Here is a 20,726-nt window from a genome sequence, read left to right as displayed (position 1 = left end):
AGCCCCAGTTCCATTTGTGCTTTTTGGAAACTTTATGGACCCAGTAAATCCACGAAGTTGAATCCAAGTGAACGGTTGAAGCACAAATCACAAACACAAAAAAGTTCCTCATCAGGTTAGGGGTTTGTTTTTGTCTGTTTGTTTGTTATGGGTTTTTTTCTGATTCTGATCAATTTTCCCAGAAGCATTTGCTTTGCTTCCTTCTTCTGGGACCCTAACTGATTGATTTTTGCATTTTATTACTCATCCAGGCTCAGAGCCAAGCAGGGTGTAAGTTCACCTACACATGCTCAAGGCTTAGCAAGAATTTCCTTTATCATCTCACTTTGACAGGTGGACCTGTGCCCCAGAGGAATTAAGTAACCTTCCCATGGTCACACAGCTGGTAAGTCATAGAGCCAGACTTTGGTAGGTGTGGTAGGTAATTTATTTTTCATGTGAGTCAATTTCTTGCTGCCATTCTAACCTTTTAGGTACCCATATGGGCCAATCCTTCCTAGTCAAGGAGGTTGACTTCAGAATTAGTACATTTAACCACTTTGCTGGACTGCTTCAAGGGGAAAAAGAGATTGAGAGGGGAAAGGAGGGAAGAAGAGAAAAGAGAGGTGTTCCCTCTGTGTGTATTAAGAGCATGTACTTTAGTGGCAAGTAGATGTAGGTTAAAATCCCAGATCTGGGTGAATTGAGCACTGCTGCTGGGTGGTGGAGTCACCGCATCACCACCGAGACCATGGTGTTCTACCTCACTAGCAGCAGCGTTAATTCATTGCCCTATGCTATTTACATGGGAAAGGATAAATATGAAAATGAAGATCTGATCAAGCATGGCTTGCCTGAAGATATCTGGGAGATAATATAGAAGACATTCCAAAGGAAGTGCTGATGGACTGTGCCCACCTTGTGAAGGCCAGTAGCATTCAAGGCTGTAAGATGAACCACGTTAATGTGGTATATACGCCACGGTCTAACCTGAAGAAAACAGCTGACCTGGATGTGGGGCAGATAGGTTTTCACAGGCAGAAGGATGTAAAACTTGTGATAGGAGAGAAGAAAGTAAATGAGATCCTGAACCAATTAGAAAAGACCAAAGTGGAGTGGTTCCCAGACCCAGCAGCAGAGAAAGAACGCAGAGATCATGAAGAGAGGAGTGAGAGAAAAGCCCAAATTCAGGAAATGAAAAGGAGAGTAAAAGAAGAAATGAAGAAGAGGGAAATGGTTGAACTTAGGAGCTATTTACCACTAATGAAAGTTAAAAATATGTCTTCAAATCAGGATGGCAATGATTCAGATGAATCCATGTGAAAGGAGAACAGGACCTTTGAAAGATGTGAATGTAGAGACAATTGCAGACCTTTTGGTTTCATCTGTGTTCTGAAGTGTGAAATACAACCAAAATTCTACCTTCATCCTACCCAGAAATTATTGATTTTGGAGTTTTAAAAAAATTGTACCTTTTTTACTGTCAGAAAAGGATCAGCTATGTATAAAATAGTTGAACTTGACAGCATACAACTTAAAGCAGAAATGTTTTTGCCAGAGCATGTTTTGGTACCTTGTGAAAGCTGGCTGCCCTTGTTCTTGAGATGGACTTTAAAATGAACCAACTCTGAAAAGTACTTCTGTTGCTGTGGTATATCCCTGAAAACAGATGTCTTGAAACACTTTTCATATTCTTAAAATAATCTTCACTTTTGTTAAGAAGAACATGTTGGTGGATAATTATGCTAATGTTTCCCTGTCCCTGATTTCCTGATTAGAAAAAAAAGATGTATGGGTTTCGAAAAAGAGATTTTCAGAAGATTGTTGGCTTCAGTATTCACGTTCCATCGTGTCATCTGGGTCTGTTAGTGTAGTGACCCTCAGCGCGGTCTGTCCCAGCTTTTACGTCCTTGCTTCCTCTGAGCAGGGGCCTCCTCCATCTTAGCATCATCATATTTAAAGAAATGGGTGGGGTCTGTGGCGGTTGTTGCCTGAGCACCAAGTAACCCAAGTCACCTATACAACAACTTCTGGGCTCTAGACTAATTTCTTAGCATTGAGGGTAAAATAGGATGGAGTGCTCCATTGATCATTTGGGAGATGTAGGTTACCTGATTTGTGCCTTGGGATGCAGCATGAAGCAAAAGTCCATATTGCAATTATGATTTTAGAAGGAAATAAGCGTTTCACTAGCCAGCCAAGACATTATTTTCTTTACCTTGAAATCATATTTGAGTTGTAGCCCCAGAGTTCAATTTCTCATTGTAGATTCAGTAACTTACTATATAACATTACTTCTCACTTGAACCACTCACTATCTGTTGTGATTCTGAGCAGAAGATGTCTTTTGATTGCAGTAGGTAAGGCAACCCCTTCAGAAGGAGACAAAACAAGGAGAAAGAGAACAAAGCCTGCAGGACCAGAGGCATACAGAGGGACATTTTACTCACACCCACAGCAGCAAGAATGACCTCCTGCACCAGATGTTCCACCTGTAATATCGCTTTGGAACTGTGGGCAAAACCAAAGGGCTAGGGTTTCCATTTATTCCATGTTGGTGTATGGGGTTGAACTGGAAAATTCCCTGAGGCATAATTCATTGGCCAAATTTTGAGAGGGTGTAGAAGATGACTTTAGAGAGGAGTGGTTTTGTGTACGTGTCTAATGATATTCAGCCTGACATTCTGCAATTTTAAAAGTTATAATAAAGTATAATTTTTCATCTGAAAAAAAAAATTCCCAGATCTTTTTGCTATTTACAAGTTATGTGAACTAAGCAAATTATTTAGATTTTCTAAGGCTCAGTTCCTTCATCTGTAAAATGGGAGGGGGGGGGAGTACATAACCTAAAAGGGCACTCAGTTTAATTTATTCTAGATGGTTTTTAAAACAGCGTACCAATTTATGATCCACGACTGTCCCCTAGAGGTAAAACTAAAATACTGCCGCATAATTATGCTAAGTATAATCTCTGAAAGAAGGTGCAGACTACAGCTGTGATTATAGGTTCAAGTTGACAGCAAGACTCATGAGACAGAAATAAATTGTAACCTAGAATACAAGGCAGAATATATGGCAGATGCTGCATCTTCATCTCACCAGGTGGCCCAGCAGCTACCCAAGTACACATGTCCCGTTGTCATTCATCCACAGGGCACTTACAGCTGCCATGGGCGAGCCAAGATGTGCAGCGATCACTTTGACTCATAGAACCTAAACCCTTAGCCAGGCGCAGTGGCTTACACCTGTAATCCCAGCACTTTGGGAGGCTGAGGCAGGAGGATCTCTTGTGCCTAGTCTGAGACCAGCCTGGGTCTCAGGCAAGGCCCTCTTTAAATAAATAAATAAATAAATAACCTGAAGCCTCTATTTCCTACCAATATTTCCTACCATTCCCAGTTGCATAAGCAACTGTACGCTCACTGACAATGCCTCCAGACCCATGCGCAGTTCCACACAATTGTGTAGTCAGCGTACGCAACATCGCCCGTTTATGTTAACTCTGCAGTTTCCAAGGAAACAGTATTGTGGACCAAGGTCAGTGTCAGGCAGGCTTGCATCAGCCCCAGCCTGATATTAATTTCCCCTTTACTCACAGAAGCATAATTTAACATTAGGAAATCTTTCCCTGTGATTTGCCAATTAATTGATAAAGGAAAAAAATCATACAATCCTCTCAAAAATGCAAAAAAAAAAATCATTCAACATAACTAAATGTGGATTCATAATTTAAAAAAAACAAACCCTTAACAAATTAAGAATAGAAGGGAATTTTTTCAACCTGTTAAAGCATATCTACCCCAAACATAAACTTTATGCTTGAAAGTTCATTTCCATTAAGTCAGGAACAAGATTGCTATCAGCACTACTATTCACTATTATGCTGGAGCTCCTAGCCAGTGTAATAAGAGAAATAAATAAGACGTGTTAGCATAGAAAAAGAGAACACTATCCGTATTTGCAGGTGATATTACAGCCAATGAGAAAATCCAAGAGAACATAGAGAAAAACTATTTAAACTAATAAGAGAGTATTAGGCATAAAAGATGCCATTCCCAGGGTTGATAACAACTCTAAGGCATCCAGGAATATATCTCACAAAGGATGTACTAGATCTTCATAGAGGACAATACAAAATGTTTTTAAATATATAAAAAGAATATAAATAAAAGAATAAATGGAGAGATACTGATGGGAATACGTGCTATTATAAAGGTATCACCTCTCTCCCAAAATAAACCTACAAATTAAATTCATTCCAATACAAACAAACGTGGTGTAAAGATTGCCACCAAGGCCAATTCGAAGTCACTAGCGTAACATCACTGAATAGGGAGTTGGAAAGAGATGCACACACCTGGCTCTCACAAGCCAATGCAAGCCAGCTCCAACACACCACTGCACTTATATGGAATGGGAGACCTCCATACAGGATTCCTGAGTGAATCACTAGAATGTAAACACCTGGGATTACAGGTATGAGCCACCACACCCAGCCTATTATTATTATTCATTTTATTTCATGATTTTATGGGAAATGATTTTGTCATATAAAAAAGAGGGACAGGATAGGATTTCCTGTATCCCCAGTACCTGGAATATTTCCTGGTGAATTACACTTGCTTAGTAAATACTTCTTGAATGAGTGAATACATACATAAGTGTAGGAATTTCTTCATTCCCTTTTACCCAAGTGAGTACCTAGCTTATTTGCCACCTGGAATGGATAATTTTTTTACTGTCCCTCTTTTTCATATGACAAAATCATTTCCAGTAAAATAATGAAATAAAATGAATAATAACAATAATAATAATAGGCTGGGCATGGTGGTCATACCTGTAATCCCAGCACTTTGGGAGGCCAAGGCAGGTGGATCACCTGAGGTCAAGGATTCAAGGCCAACCTGGCCAACATGGTGAAACCCTGTCTCTACTAAAAATACAAAAATTAGCTGGGTGTCATGGCGGGTGCCTATAATCCCAGCTACTCGAGAGGCAGAAGCAGAAGAATCGCTTGAACCCTGGAGGCAGAGGCTGCAGTGAGCCGAGATCATGCCATTGCACGCCAGCCTGGGCGACAAGACTGAAACCCCATCTCAAAAAAATAATAATAATAATAGTAATAGTAAGTCCCAGAAATTAAAAAGCAGAGAGTAAGAACTTTTGTCTATATAAATAAATAAATAAATGCCAATATAAATGAATATTATAATACAAAAAGGAAAAGAGTAGTTAATGAATAATTTTAATTACATTAATGTGTTTTTTTGAAAAAAGGAAAAAACCTTATACTCATTTTGTTCTGTCATGGTAATTAATATTACAGTTATTATTTTTGAGCCTTAACTTCTGCAAATTTGTCAATGACTGTGTCTAAATTTATCTTTTTTGCATCCTTATGTTCAATAGACAGTATAGACAGATTTTTCTTTTCCTTTTTGTGGAGGATTTTCTAGTAAAAAATGGAAAATCTGATAGACAAATTCTTAAAAAGCTATAACACATGTTTTTCTATCTTCACTCAGAGTTGATTGAAAAACTCATTTTATTAATTTCAAATCTAAAAAGATTCTTTCACATGAAGCAACATACACACAAATACTTAGGAAAAGTCTTAAGCGTAGGACAAATTTGTCAAAGATTCGTAAAAATCCCATCTCACAAATTGCAGAGATTAAAATTCTGTCCATGTATTTATTCATTGGAACTTATTCAAGTAACTTTCAGATGTCTCCTCAGTCAAAAAAATTCCATTAAAATATATTTACCAGAAAATTTATCAAGTATATATGTTATATTTGGTTCAAATAAAAGGGTTTCACTTCTGCAAAAATCAGAAATTTGCTAAATCATGATGAACATTAGCATTATTAGATCCATTTACTTAGAATGAGTGTCCAGTCCTCTGTGAAAACAATTTAGTCATACAAACATTATCATTTTTATTTCTTCTGGTAGTGTAAGACTGATATCTTTTTTTATTATTATTTTTGAGACAGAGTCTCACTCTGTTGCCCAGGCTGGAGTGCAGTGGCATGATCTCAGCTCACTGCAACTTCTGCCTCCTGGGTTCAAGTGATTCTCCCACTTCAGCCTCCTGAGTAGCTGGTACTACAGCTGTGCGCCACCATGCCTCACTAATTTTTGTATTTTCAGTAGAGATGGGATTTCACCATGTTGGCTGGCTGTTCTTGAACTCCTGGCCTCAAGTGATCCATCCATCTTGGCCTCCCATGGTGCTGGGATTACAGGGGTGAGCAGCATCTTTTGTTGTTTCTCTCAGTATTCCTCTTTGGACTTCTTTTTTCTATGCAAATATCCATTTCCTTGCATTTTGTTGTTCCATAATTAATGCCTGCCTCCATAATTTTGTATAGCAATTGAAAGTGATTAATTTTTAAATAGCTTTATTGAGTTGTGATTTACCTATCATGAAGAGCATCCTTTGTAAATGTATAATTCAATGATCTTTAGTAACTCTATAAATCACAATCCAGCTTTAGAACATTTTCATCATCTCAAAAAGTTTACTTGTTCCCATTTGTAGTCAATCCCTGCTCCTACCTCCAGCCCCAGGCAACTATTGATCTGCTTTCACTGTCTATAGATTTGACTCTTTTTGGAAATTTTATAAAAATGGAATCACACAATATGTCGTCTTTTGTGATTAGCTTCTTTCACTCAGCAACGTGTTTTTGAAGTTCAGCCATGTTGTAGCATGTCCTTTTTAAATTGCTGAATGGCATTCCATTATGTGGATATTTTCTTTATGCACTCACCACTTGATGGACATTGCATTATTATCACATTTTAGCTATTTATGAACAATTGTGCTATTAACATTTCATGGACAAGTCTTTGTGTGGACATATATTTTTTCTCTCTTGGGTAGATATCTAGGAGAGGAATTGCTGGGTCATAGTTAGAGTTTAAATTTTAATAGGTGCCAAACTCTTTTCAAAGTAGTTGCACCATTTTATATTCCCATCAGCAGTGTATTTTCTTTTTTTGCTGAAGTGCAGTGGCAGGATCATGGCTCACTGCAGCCTCACCCTCCTGGACTTAATCGATCCTCCCAGCTCAGCCTCCCGAGGAGCTGGGACCACAGAGCACGTGCTACCACGCCCGACTAATTTGTGTGTGCGTGTGTGTTTTGTAGGGACATGTCTCGCTATGTTGCCCAGGCTGGTCTGAAACAGCTGGGCTCAAGTAATCCGCCTGCCTTGACCTCCCAAAGTACTAGGACTACAGATGTGAGTAGCATATCCGTTTTCATTTTAATATGCATATACCAAATGACTAAAGACATTGAGCATCTTTTCATTTACTCATCAATTCTTTGTCTCTTCATCTCTCCTCTGGTGAAATATCTACTCAAATTTTTTGACCATTTTTATTTTTATTTTTATATATTTATTTATTTTTGAAATGGAGTCTTGCTCTGTTGCCCAAGCTGGAGTGCAGTGGTGTAATCTTGGTTCACTGTAACCTCTGCCTCCTGGGTTCAAGCAATTCTCCTGCCTCAGCCTCCCAAGTAGCTGGGATTACTGGCGCCCACAAGGACGCCCAGCTAATTTTTGTGTTTTTAGTAGAGATGGGATTTCACCATGTTGTCCAGGCTGGTCTCAAACTCCTGACCTCAGGTCAGCTGCCCACCTTGGCCTCCCACAGTGCTGAGATTACAGGCGTGAGTCACCGTGCCCAGCCACCCATTTTTAAATCAGATAATTTGTCTTCTTATTACTGAGTTGTAGGAGTACTTTTTATACTTATCTCTAGTAATATTTCTTATCTTAAAGCCTATTTTGTCTGATATTAATACAGCCAATTTAGCTTTCTTAGGGTTCCTGTTCATATAATATATCTTTTATTATCCTTTTACTTTCAACCTACTTTTGTCTTTGAATTTGACATGTGTCTCTGATAGACAATATATAATTAAATCCTGCTTTTTAAAACATTTAGTCTGACAGTCTGTTTTTTCTGTCTAGCCTATTCACATTTAATGTATTTATTGGTATGACTGGATTTATGACTGCCATTTTTCTATTTGTTTTGTATATTTATCCTGTCCTGTTTCTCTGCCCTTCCTTGACTGCCTTCTTTTGTGTTAAATTTTTTTTAAGTGTACTGTTTTAATGTATCTTTTGTTTTTTTTTTTTTTTTTTTTGAGACAGAGTCTCACGTTGTTGCCCAGGCTGGAGTGCTGTGGCGCAATCTTGGCTCACTGCAACCTCTGCCTCCCAGGTTCAAGTGATTCTCATGCCTTAGCCTTCCCTGTAGCTAAGATTACAGGTCTGCACCACAGTGCCTAGCTAATTTTTGTATTTTTAGTAGAGATGGGGTTTCTCCATGTGGAACACTCCTGTAATCCCAGCCACTCAGGAGGCTGAGGCAGGAGAATTGCTTGAACCTGGCAGGTGGAGGTTGCAGTGAGCCAAGATCACACCACTGTGCTCTAGCCTGGGTGACAGAGCAAGACTCTGTCTCAAAACACACACACACACACATACACACAAATAACAAAAACACAGTTTGATGACAGTGTGTTTAAATGTGGATTTCTTTATGTTTCTCTTACTTGGAGTTCCTTGGGTTTTTTAATCTGTAGATGAATTTTCAAATTTGGAAATTTTTTGTCCATTATTTCTTCAGGTATGTTTTCTTCCCCTTTCTCTTTTATATTTCTCGGACTTCCATAGACATCACGCTTTGATATAGGTTTGTATGCTTCATGATATACCATAGATCTCTGAGGTTCTATTCCTTTTCTTTCATCTTTCTCTCTCTTCCTCAGATTAGATTATTTCTATTCTACTCTCTTCAAGTTCACTGATTCTTTCTTCTGACATCTCAGGTCTGCTGCTGAGTCCTTTTGGTGAATTTTTCATTTGTTATTGTACTTTTTGAGTCTAGAATTTCCATCTAATTCTTGTTTATAGCTTCTAATTCTTTATTGAGATTTACTATTTGTTGAGTCTTTGACATTAAATTTTATTTCTCTAAACATAGTTGCTATAAATTTTGTAACATATTTATAATAACTGTTTTAATGTCTTTGTTTGCTGAATACAACACCTGGTCTTGAAAAGTGCCAATTTTCTATTGATGCGGTTTTTTTCTGAGTATGAGTCACATCTTCCATTTCTCTTCATGTCTCATTATTTTTGTCGAACACTGGATTTTAAAATAATATGCTGTAGTGACTCTGGATTCTGATTTTTCTCCTGAGGGCTCTTTTATTGCTGGTTAGTTTTTTGTTTCGTTTTGAAACAGAGTCTCCTCTGTCTGCCAGGCTGGAGTGCACTGGCAGAATCACTATTCACTGCAGCCTTCACCCCCCACCCCTAGGCCTCAAACAATCCTCCCATCTCAGCCTCCTGAGAACCTGGGACTATAGGTGCATGCCGTCATGCCTGACTAATGTAATTAATTTTTTTAAAGATGGAGTCCCACTGACGCGGAAAAAGTTCCCTTGTCCCCCTTCACAGCGCGTGTGATGGGGGTGTGGCTCACTTCTTCAATGCCCGCTGTCCAAACCTCTAGGGGAGCATACAGACAGGGAGGCTGCGGGGATCTGACCCCACAGCAGTGTCTAGGGGTGAATGTTTACAGCTGAAGCCCCAGTGGGCATGTGTTACAGGGTGCTCTTTTAGTTTGCCGTCTATAGGTGGCTTGTGTTAACCAGCTCAATTAGACCCTCTACCTTGTCGAAACGACAGAGGGCTTTCCGTACACTGGGGTTCTTGCCTTGGTGTACCGGAAGAATCGGATCACACGTGGGCTTGGAGAATGAGTGCAAGGTTTTATTGCGTGGAACTAGCTCTCAGCAGATGGGGGAGCCAGACAAGAGATAGTTTTCCCCTGGAGCCGGGCACTCAGCGACCCAGGCTCTCCTCTCACTGCCCCAGCCACACTCTGCATTGTTCTGTCAGTGGACTGCCAGCGTGCCGGTCCCTGTCGGCGCAGCCCTCTTGACGTCCAGCCACCCGTGTGTTCCTCCACTGATGTGCCCCTCTCTACCTTCAGCTGCCTCTGTGTTCTTCCACCGATCTGCTCCTCTCCATGTGCAGCAGCCTGTGTGTCTGCCAGCTAGGGTCTTAGGGCTTTTATAGGCACAGGATGGGGGCGTGGCAGGTCAGGGTGGTCTTCGGAAATGCAGCATTTTGGCAGGAAAACAAAAATGCTTGTCCTCATCCAGGGCCATGGGAGTGGAGCCCTAGCCAGGGACCACATCCTCCTCTACCCAGCACTTCCATCCCCTCATTCCGTATCATTTAAAAGTGACTATGCACGGGCAAGGCGCGATGGCTCACCCCTGTGATCCCAGCACTTTGGGAGGCTGAGGCGGGTGGATTACGAGGTCAGGAGTTTGAGACCAGCCTTGCCAACATGGTGAAACCCCATTTCTACTAAAAATGCAAAAACTTAGCTGGGCGTGGCGACACACGCCTGTAATCCCAGCTACTCAGGAGGCTGAGGCAGGAGAATTGCTTCAACCCAGGAGGCGGAGGTTGCCGTGAGCAGAGATTGTGCCATTGCACTCCAGCCTGGGCGACAGAGCAAGACTCTGTCTCATAAATAAATGAATAAATAAATGGGACTATGCTCTTCCTTTACCAGCATTTCCGTATTACCACTATGTTGCCCAGGCTGGTCTCAAACTTTTGGGCTCAAGTGATCCTCCCACCTCAGCCTCCTTACATGCTGGGATTATAGGCACGAGCCACCATACCTGGCTGATTTTGTTTGTTTGTTTATTATTTGTTTTGCCTTTTAGAAACTTACCTAGATTAAATTTGCAGAATCTGTCTCTCTTAGTGGTGTTTTAGAGCTGTGTGTCTCAAGTATTTTTTGTTTGTTTGTTTTTAATTCTTCTTATTTTTTAAAATCTTGGCTTCCTAGGGGGCACCCTTGTGTCTGAATATCTTAGTGGTAAACCAATGATTAGTCAGAGGTTTTACTCAAACACTTTGTGCCAGCAAGCCTTCCACTCTTTGCCTATAAATCTGTGTGTGGGTTGAGGAGTGCATTCAAAGTTTGAGCACTTTCCAAGTTTTCCCCAGGTTTTCCTTTCCAATGGGCTTTCCTGGTTCTTCCTTTGTGTGGATAGTCTTCAGTCTGCTAGGAATATGTGCAGAGAGGTAGAGCCCTTTTGGGCCTTGCCCGTACGTGTGTGGTGCAGCCTTCCAACCAGCCAGGGATGTGGGGAGAGCTCATCCAGTCCCTCTTCAGTTTTCTTGTTTCCAGGATCTCCTTGTTAAATTTCTGGCTTGGCTGCCAAGTGGGACTGCAACCTCGGGCTAGCAGAGCTGTGGGCTTTCCCAGTTCAATTCCCACTGAGCTTGATATTCTTACTGAGAATATTACTTGGCATATGTTTTTCGTTTTCTGTTCTAAATCAAGTCAGCCCTTTCCAGCATCAGCAAAGTTGCTGTTTTTCACAACCAGCTCTGCCCTGGTAGCATGGCTGTGCCATCTGCACTGGACAGGGAGCGGAGAGACGAGAGTACCAGGCAAGAGCACCACAGATTGCCACCATTCTTACCTGAAGTTCAGCAGTTTTTCATGAATAACCATTTCTCAACTTGTTGTGTGCATTGTCAATTTCTAGGGCCCTGAGATGTCTGTCTTTGACAATTCTGTCCAGTTTTATAGTTGTTTCTCATGACAGAGTTTGTGAACTCTTCATTCCACCATCACCAGAAGTCCTGCCCAATCGACGATTCTTTTTATTATGGCAAAATACACACAACACAAAACTTGCCATTGTAACCATTTTAAAGTGTGCAATTCAGTGGCATTTGGTACTTTCGCAATGTTGTGCAACCCTCATCACTATCTAGTTCTGGAACCGACCCATTAGTCCCATAGATAGTTTTATTGCATGAATAGGAATAGACCCTTCTGGTCTTAAGGCTTGAAACTTGCATTTGTTTTATCTGAGTTTCTTCATCAGGAAATAACTTTCAGGCCTCTCAAAAAAGCATCAAAGAATGGAAACTCACCAAATCACCACATTCCAACAATGAGATGCCAGACCCCTCATTCATCATGTTTACTTCCTTGCCCCTCCCCAGCCTGTTTTCATACACATCATTACATTTCTCCCCTGCTATATAAACCATTAGTTTTAGTCGGTCAGGGAGATGGACTTGAGACTGAGTTCCCATCTGCTCGGCTGCAGCACCCGATTAAAGCCTTCTCCTTCGTTTTCTCAGTCATTGGCTTTCTGTGCTGTGAGCATCAGGACCTAGACAGAACTCCTGGTGTTTCAATAACAGTTCCAGAACATTTTCATCCCCCGAAAAGGAAACGCTGTGCCTAAGCAGTCATCGTAAATGGAACCATGTAATACGTGGCCTTTTGTATCTGGTTTCTTTCACTTAGTGTAATGTTTTCAAAGCTCATCCATGTTTTAACATGTATCAGTGCTTCGTTTGTTTTTATGGCTGAATGACATTTCACTATATTGATATACCACATTTTAAAATCCATTGATTTGTTGATGGATGCTTGGGTTATTTCCAACTTTTGGCTATTGTGTATGGTGCTGCTATGAACATTTGTGTACAAGTTGTTGTGTGAACATTTATTTTCTATTCTTTTAGGTATACACTTAGGTTGGAAATGCTGGGGCATATGGTAATTATGTTTAACTTTTTGAGGTACAGCCAAACTATTTTCCACAGTGGAAATTTGTACATCATTTAACATTCTCACTAGCAATGTATAAGGGTTCCAGTTTCTCCACAGCCTTGCCAACACTTGTTATTTTCAACTTTTTAGGATAGCCAATCTAATGGATGTGAAGTGGTATCTCATTGTGGTTTTGATTTGCATTTCCCTAATGACCAATGTTGATCTTGTCATGTACTTTTTGGCCATTTGTTTATATTCTTTGGAGAAATGTTTATTCAAATCCTTTGCCTGTATATTAATAAGACTGTCTTTCTATTGTTGAGTTGAAAAAATTCTTTACATAGTCTGGATACTAGATTCTTATCAGATACATTAGTTGCCAATGTTTTCTTCCATTCTGTGGGTTTTCACTTTCTTAATACTGTTGTCTGATGTGTAACAGCTTTTAATTTTGATGATGTCTAATTTACCTATTTTTTTCTTTTGTTGCTGTGTTTTTGATGTCTTGCCTAGGAGACAATTACCAAATCCATCTGACAACTGTAAAGCTTACTATTTTACTGTACATTGTTTAAGGCCAAGTCCCACTGTTTGCAAATATTTTGTCTTAGAATCTTCATCTAGAACTTCACCCCAGAAAAAAGATGACTTGGAAAAGAAAAATTACATACAACCATATTCTCTTTCATTTTAAATCTATTGTTTAAATGCAATCTGTAGTAACACAAGGCTTAGAGACACAAACTGTGACCACAGTGATCTTCAAGGAACTCAAACTGTTCTGAATCAGTAAGAACTTGCCCTCCAAATAAGCACATGTAGCTCAGTCCAAGTGTCTTAGAGACCAACTGTATAGTAAGATTCCCAAATTAACTTTTATATAGAATACAGTGTTTATTAATGATAAGCAATAAAATGTGCTAACTTGATTTATATTTAAGAGCATCCACAGCAACTATTTCAACTTAGAAATAATTGAAAGATTTTTTTTCAGGAGTGTTTTGTGACTGATATTGTTCAGAGTTGCATGAGTATGATGATAATAAAAAGTGACTGATTTTTTCTTTTTTTTTTCTTTCTTTCTTTCTTTTTGACAGAGTCTCCCTCTGTTGCCCAGGCTGGAGTGCAGTGGTGCAATCTTGGCTCACTGCAACCTCAACCTCCCAGGCTCAAGTGATTCTCATGCCTCAGCCTCCCAAGTAGCTGAGATTACAGTCATGTACCACCATGCCTGGCTAACTTTTGTATTTTTAGTAGAGACAGAGTTTCATCATGTTGGCCAGGCTGGTCTCAAACTCTTGGCTTCAAGTGATCCACCTGCCTCAGCCTCCCAAAGTGTGGGGATTACAGGCATAAGCCACTGCACCGGCTTTTTTTTCTTTTTCCTTTTTCCAGACAGGGTTTCACTCTATCGCCCAGGCTGGAGTGATATGATCGTGGCTCACTGTAGCCTTGACTTCCCGAGCTCAAGTCAAGAGCTTGACCTCCTCCTACCTCAGCCTCCTAAGTAGCTGGGACTAAAGGTGTATGCCACCATGCTAAGCTACTTTTTCTGTATTTTTTGTAGAAACAGGATTTTCAACCTTGCCCATGCTGGTCTTGAACTCCTGAGCTCAAGTGATCCACCCACCTCGGCTCCCAAAGTGCTGGGATTGCAGGTATGAGCCACCGCGCCCGGTCAAAAGTGACTGCCTTTTTAATTGTTTTATTACTGTTTTAAAATTCTCTCCAGACAACACACCTCTGTATTGTTAGCACCCAGAATGGGCTGCTTCTACTGCCTCTTAACATGTCATTACTTTTCTTGGAAAAGTGGTTCTCAAAGTATAGTCTCCAGACCAGCAGCTTCTACATCACCTGGGAACTTGTTAGAAGTGAGCATTCTTGGCTTTGCCCAAGACTGACTGAATTAGCAACCCTGGGAGTAGAGCTTAGCAACCAGTGTGTAACGAGCCCTCCAATGATTCTGATGCAGTTTCATATTTTAGGACCACTATGTTAGAATATGGAACCTGCCAGACCTAAGAGACTAGAGTTTAGGGCACTGGTAAATTCAGCCCTATGAGGTTGTGGTGTAAGGCAGAAAAGCAGCCCTAGGTTTTGGCAGACTTGGACATCTGTCCCTCTAGCTATCAGTGAAGAAAAGTGTCATTGAGTGGCAGATAGAATGTTTTAGCTTCTTGTCCCTCAAACAGTCTCCGTGATACAAACACTGACTCAGTTAAGAATCAAAGGAAGACTCTTGGAGACTGATTGCTAAGAGTGATGAACTTGAACTGGGTTTTTTCTTTTCTTTGGGAATCCTGCAGCTGTGCGGTATGTAGCAGCTGTGCAGTATGTAGCACCTGTGCCACCACACTCACGCTCACTGCTCCTCCTTGTGCTGCTGCTCTGTATAAATACACCTCCAATGTTGGCAACCCACGGCCTGTGATTCAGCCTCTGTAGCGGAGCCCAGGCACCCAATGTGCTAAGAATAGCATTTTCCATTTCAACTCTATTTGCAAGAAGGTTTTCTCTATTTCATTCATCAGATATTAAAAGTCTACTAAATACCAAGGAATTGTGCAGTGGTATGGGATTACAGTGGTAAGCAAACGGACATGGTCCCTGCTTTCAAAATGCTCATTCTCTGGTTGGAGAGAAGGGGTTTTAAAAAGTAAATGCATCCTCTATTTTTGAATATTTTTAAAAATGTAAATGCAGCCAGGCGCTGTGGCTCATGCCTATAGTCCCAGCACCCTGGCTGGCTGAGGTGGGAGGATCGCTTGAGCCCAGGAGTTCGAGACCAGCCTGGGCAATGTGGCAAAACCCCGTCTCTACAAAAAAAACAGAAAAATTAACCAGGTGTGGTGGCGCACACTAGTCATTAGTTCCAGCTACTCAGGAGGCTGAGGCAGGAGGTTGAGCCCAGAGGTTGAGGCTTGAGGCTGCTGCTGTGAACCGTGATCACACCACTGCACTCCAGCCTGGGTAGCAGAGTGAGACTCTGTCTCAAAAACATAAAAAGTAAATGTAAATACAAATTGTGCTAAGTGTGACTATGATGTCTAACTGCTCCCCTCAGAAATACAGGAGAGAGAATGATGCTTCCCACACTCCCATTCATTTCACCTACTTAAAGCTTTCTAAAGTGATTTCCAAAACTTAATGCCACGTGAAAAGATACGAAGCCTTTCTGCTGCCTTCAGGGACCTGCTTCTAGACTGGAGCTCATCACTGACATCGTATGCTAATGTTTCTAGAGCATTTAATGAAAGAGGCATTGTGGCATGTAATAATTATAACTGTTTTGGTATTTACACTTTTTGGTCTAGTCACTTCTGGGCATCCCTCCAAAGGAGATAATGTGGTCCTTAGAAAAAAGCTGTACTGCTAACGATAGTTACTGGAGCTTTATATATTCAATCAACAAATTAAATACTCAGTTATTACTTTGCTAATGTGAGTAAATTGCTTGACCTTCCTGGGTGGCCTGGGTAAAATGGGGAGATAATCTCTATCTCAAGTTTGTGACAACTAAATGTCTGTGGAAATATCTCCCTAGCACTAGGCCCAACACAGAGTAGGTGTGCTCTGTGTGGGCTCTTTTCACCTCCCCTTTCTAATTACGTTGCATGTTATTATACATATGATGAGAATCTATATAGTTTTTCTGTTTGGTTGTTTTTTTGAGATGGAGTCTTACTCTAGTCCAGGCTAGAGTGCAGTAGCGCCATCTTGGCTTACTGCAACCTCTGGCTCCTGGGTTCAAGTGATTCTCCTGCTTCAGCCTCCCGAGTAGCTGGGACTACAGGTGTGCACCACCATGTCCAGCTAATTTTCGTGTTTTTAGTAGAGCCAGGGTTTCACCATGCTGGCCAGGCTGGTCTTGAACTCCTGACCTCAGGCGATCCGCCCACCTCGGCCTCCCAAATTGCTTGGATTATAGGCATGAGCCACCACACTCAACCTCATAGCTATGTTTTTTGAGATGGAGTTTCACTCCGCCGCCCAGGCTGGAGTGCAATGGTACGATTTCGGCTCACTGCAACCTCCGCCTCCCAAGTTCAAGCAATTCTCCTGCCTCAGCCTCCTGAATAGCTGAGGCTACAGACGGATACCACCACGCCTGGCAAATTTTTGTGTTTTTGGTGGAGGCAGGGTTTTCCCATATTGGCCAGGCTGGTCTCGAACTCCTGAGCTCAAGAAATTCACCCACCTCAGTCTTCCAAAGTGCTGGAATTACAGGCGTGAGGCACTGCACTTGGACGAGAATCTATATAGTTTTATATCACCACTACTCCCCTCACAATGGGCTGAATTTGGTCAAAAACCATTACTTCTCCCCTTCCCCTGGATTCTGAATGGTAGCATTCAGGTGTCAAGTGGTTGGAGTGTCCTAACTTTGACCACCATTGAGTGCTATCCTTTCCTTGGGTGCTAACCCACTGCTTCTCCTGGTTCCCAGGCACCCCAGCCTGCTGTCCATGTGCAGGCCAGGAACCCCTGACTGCCTCCATGTTGGCAGCAGCACTTTCCCAAGAACAGAAGCAGGTGCTGAGCGAGTGACCCACGTGCCTACAAAAGAAGAGAGGGCCAGAAGCTTGTGCTGACCCAGACACCAGGGTTACTGAGATTCCATTTGGTTTTTTATGAACTATCTTCCCCACAGGAGAAGTTTGTTCCTGCTTATCCAAACAATGCATTCAAACCTGGCTGTAAAGATTATAGGAAAAGATGCACAGGGCAAGGTGGGAATGGAGAGGGGCTGGAGAGCTTCCATGCCCTCTCTAGGCGTGCTGCGTTCCAAGCACATCAATGTGTTCACCAACTTGGAAACTCCCCAAACCGCATTTAGAGTGTTTATATGAGGTTTCATTACCTAGGCATGGCTGATTAAACCATTGGGCGTTGGTGATTGAACCCAATTTCCAATTCCCTCCTCTCCTCAGAGGTTGAAGGCGGGAGCTGGAAGTCTCAACCCTCTAATCACGTGGTTTGTTTCTCTGGTGACCAACCCCCATCCTGAAGCGAGTTAGGGGTTCTATCTTGAGTCATCTGCTTAGCATAAACTTAGGTATGGTCAAAATGGGCTCATTATGAATAACAAAAGACACAGCACTCAGGATATTCCAATGGTTTTAGAAGCTCTGTGCCAGGAACTAAGACAAAGACCAAATATCTATTTTTTATTATACCACACCACATAAAGGACGCCTGATCAGATTCTTCTTGAGAGTGACCTTTTGGTTTGGAATAGTGATGGGTACACAAACAGCTCTCCTAATCAGATCTCATAGCCTCATTCCTATAAGCATCGACTCCCTGGTTTGGCATGAGGTTGGTAAGATCAGCTGTGTGTGCAGCCACTGCTTAGCTCTGGGAATACAATGGGTGCAGGCCGTGGTGTCAAATATCTCCATCTACTGGGAGAGAGAGACACATACCTGACTATAGTTATAGGGTGTGTGTCAATTGACTTCTAAACTTGGGGACTATGGACTCTGTCTATAGGGGATTTGGGTGAGTGAAGCTTAACTAGGACCTCTGACAAGGACTGGTGGGTGCCTCCAGATGGAGAAAAGAAAGAACTCAATGAGCAAAAGCAGAAGCAAGGAAAAAGAGCCCGTGGTAAGTAGGTGAGGAGCTGATGTGGAGGTCAGGGTTGACTTGAGGTAGGCATGGACCCCTTGTCAAGGACCTTGTGAGCAGCTTCAGTGACTTAAGTAGGGAGTTCTAAAGAATTTAGGTTTATTTTGAAGAAAAATCACCCTAGGCCGGGTGTAGTGGCTCACACTTATAATCCCAGCAGTGTAGGAGGCCAAGGCGGGAGGATTGCTTAAGTCCAGGAGTTTGAGACCAGCCTGGGCAACATGGCAAGACCCCATCTCTAAAAAAAAAAAAAAAATTAGCTGGTCATGGTGACATGCACCTGTACTCCCAGCTGCTACTCGAGTGGAGGATCATTTGAAGCTGTGAGGCTGAGGCTGCAGTGAGCCATGATCATGTCACTGCCTTCCGGCCTGGGTAAGACAGCAAGACCCGGTCTCAAAAAAAACAAACAAACAAGGCCGGGCGCAGTGGCTCAAGCCTGTAATCCCAGCACTTTGGGAGGCCGAGACGGGCGGATCACGAGGTCAGGAGATCGAGACCATCCTGGCTAACACGGTGCAACCCCGTCTCTACTAAAAAGTACAAAAAACTAGCCAGGCGAGGTGGCAGGCGCCTGTAGTCCCAGCTACTCGGGAGGCTGAGGCAGGAGAATGGCGTAAACCCGGGAGGTGGAGCTTGCAGTGAGCTGAGATCTGGCCACTGCACTCCAGCCTGGGCGACAGAGCGAGACTCCGTCTCAAAAAAAAAAAAAAAATCACCTTGGACAAGTGGATTGAAGGACCAGAGCCACTATCAACTCCTCCCTAGTCTACTACATTAACTTCCTGGTCTCCAGGGTTCCAATCAATCCATTCTGGGCCTAGTGTCAGAGCACTATTTAAAATGATGTGATCATGTAACTCTCCGGTTGTAACTTCAGCAGCTTCTCAAAGCCCCCAAATCTTCCAGATGGCTTATAGCGCCCTCATGATGTGGCCCTCTGCCCACCTTTCCCACCTGATATGCCCTCCACCCCACTACCCCAGGCTCTGGTCTTTTAGTTCCTTGAGTATGCAGAAGCTGCCTCCTCCTCTTTCTGGCTCCTTTTCCTTCAGAATTCAGCTTAAATATCACCTCAGGAAGGTCTTTACCCCCTGCTCCATATAAAATAGATGATCCTATTATTTCGTGCCACTATGTCAACCTGTAATTTATGTATTGGTGGGTTTAGTCCAAGATGTTAGTCTAAACTGCACCATTTTGTAAGCTCCCTGCTATTCTGCAGACCTCGGTCAAAGTGAAACATTTCACAGGGGTTTGGTCTGTGAGAAACATCCTGCCTAATCCCCTGACCACAAGGCAGACAAAGGCTCAACTAAAGAAACATCCCTCTCATACATTGCTGGGCAAAGCTCCAAGGGACACCATGATGACATCCCACTGGAACAAGGGCCAAACCGCCTCATCATGAGAACATCTTTATATCAATATCCTGCCAGGCAGCAAGCCACACTGCCCAGACGCCTCCCGCCCATACCTATATATTGCCCAGTCAGTAAGCAGTGGTGGGCACTGGCATTAGGCTGGTTCCCTACTTCTGTAGGTTATTATGCTGGACATAAAGCCTGCGTTTGCCGTTGAGCTGCCCTCTTTCTCTGTGTGTGTGTGTGTCTTTCTTTAACCCTTGCCTTCTTTTCAAAACCTAACACGAGTCGGCAAACGTTCTTCCTGAAGAGCCAGATGGTAAATATTATTGCAGGCTTTGCTGGCTATAGCTTTTCTGCCCTTACAGGAGGAAAGCAGCCACATTCATACTTAAAGGAATGAACGTGGCTGTGTCCCCATAAAGCTTTCTTTATGGACACTGAAATTTTAATTTCACATAATTTTCATGTGCTAAGAAAAGAAAAAAAAAATTTTTTTTGAGACGGTGTTTTGCTCTCATCACTCGGGCTGGAGTGCAACGGCGCAATCTCCACTCACTGCAACCTCCACCACCTGGGTTTAAGCGATTCTCCAGACTCAGCCTCCTGAGTAGCTGGAGTAGCTGGGATTACAGGCGCCCGCTACTGCGCCCGCTACTACGCCCGGCCGATTTTTGTATTTTAGTAGAGACGGGGTTTCACCATGTTGGCCAGGCTGCTCTCGAACTCAGGTGATCCGCCCGCCTCAGCCTCCCAAAGTACTGGGGCTACAGGCATGAGCCACCAAGCTCGGCCAAGAAAATATTTTTGTTTTAATTTTTTTCCAACTATTTCAAAAGGTAAAACTCATTCTTAGCTCCCGGGTTGTCCAAAAACAGACGCACAGGATGACCACGCACCATAGTTTATCGTTTGCCCATAATAATCGGGTTGATTCGGCCAAGGTTTGCCTCCCCCAACAGCGTGAGCACTGGGAAGCGCGACGACCACGTCCCTTTGTTTATCACTGCGCACCACACAGGGCGCCCGGTGCTTCCGGGTAGCGGGATGCGGGTTGGACAAACGCGGGGGTGGGCGGGGTCTGAGAGCTAAGCGTTGAGGGGGGCG

General features: G+C 42.5%; 1 pseudogene; it reads left to right on the top strand.

Annotated features, from left to right (window-relative positions):
* Nucleotides 1-882: 882 nt before the first annotated feature.
* Nucleotides 883-1,302, top strand: LOC105521419 (annotated as a pseudogene).
* Nucleotides 1,303-20,726: the final 19,424 nt, after the last annotated feature.

This window comes from Colobus angolensis, unplaced genomic scaffold, assembly GCF_000951035.1.
Source record: "Colobus angolensis palliatus isolate OR3802 unplaced genomic scaffold, Cang.pa_1.0 Scaffold4, whole genome shotgun sequence".
Lineage (NCBI taxonomy): Eukaryota > Metazoa > Chordata > Mammalia > Primates > Cercopithecidae > Colobus > Colobus angolensis.
Note: the sequence above shows the minus strand (reverse complement) of the source record. Positions and strands in the feature narration are given on the sequence as shown.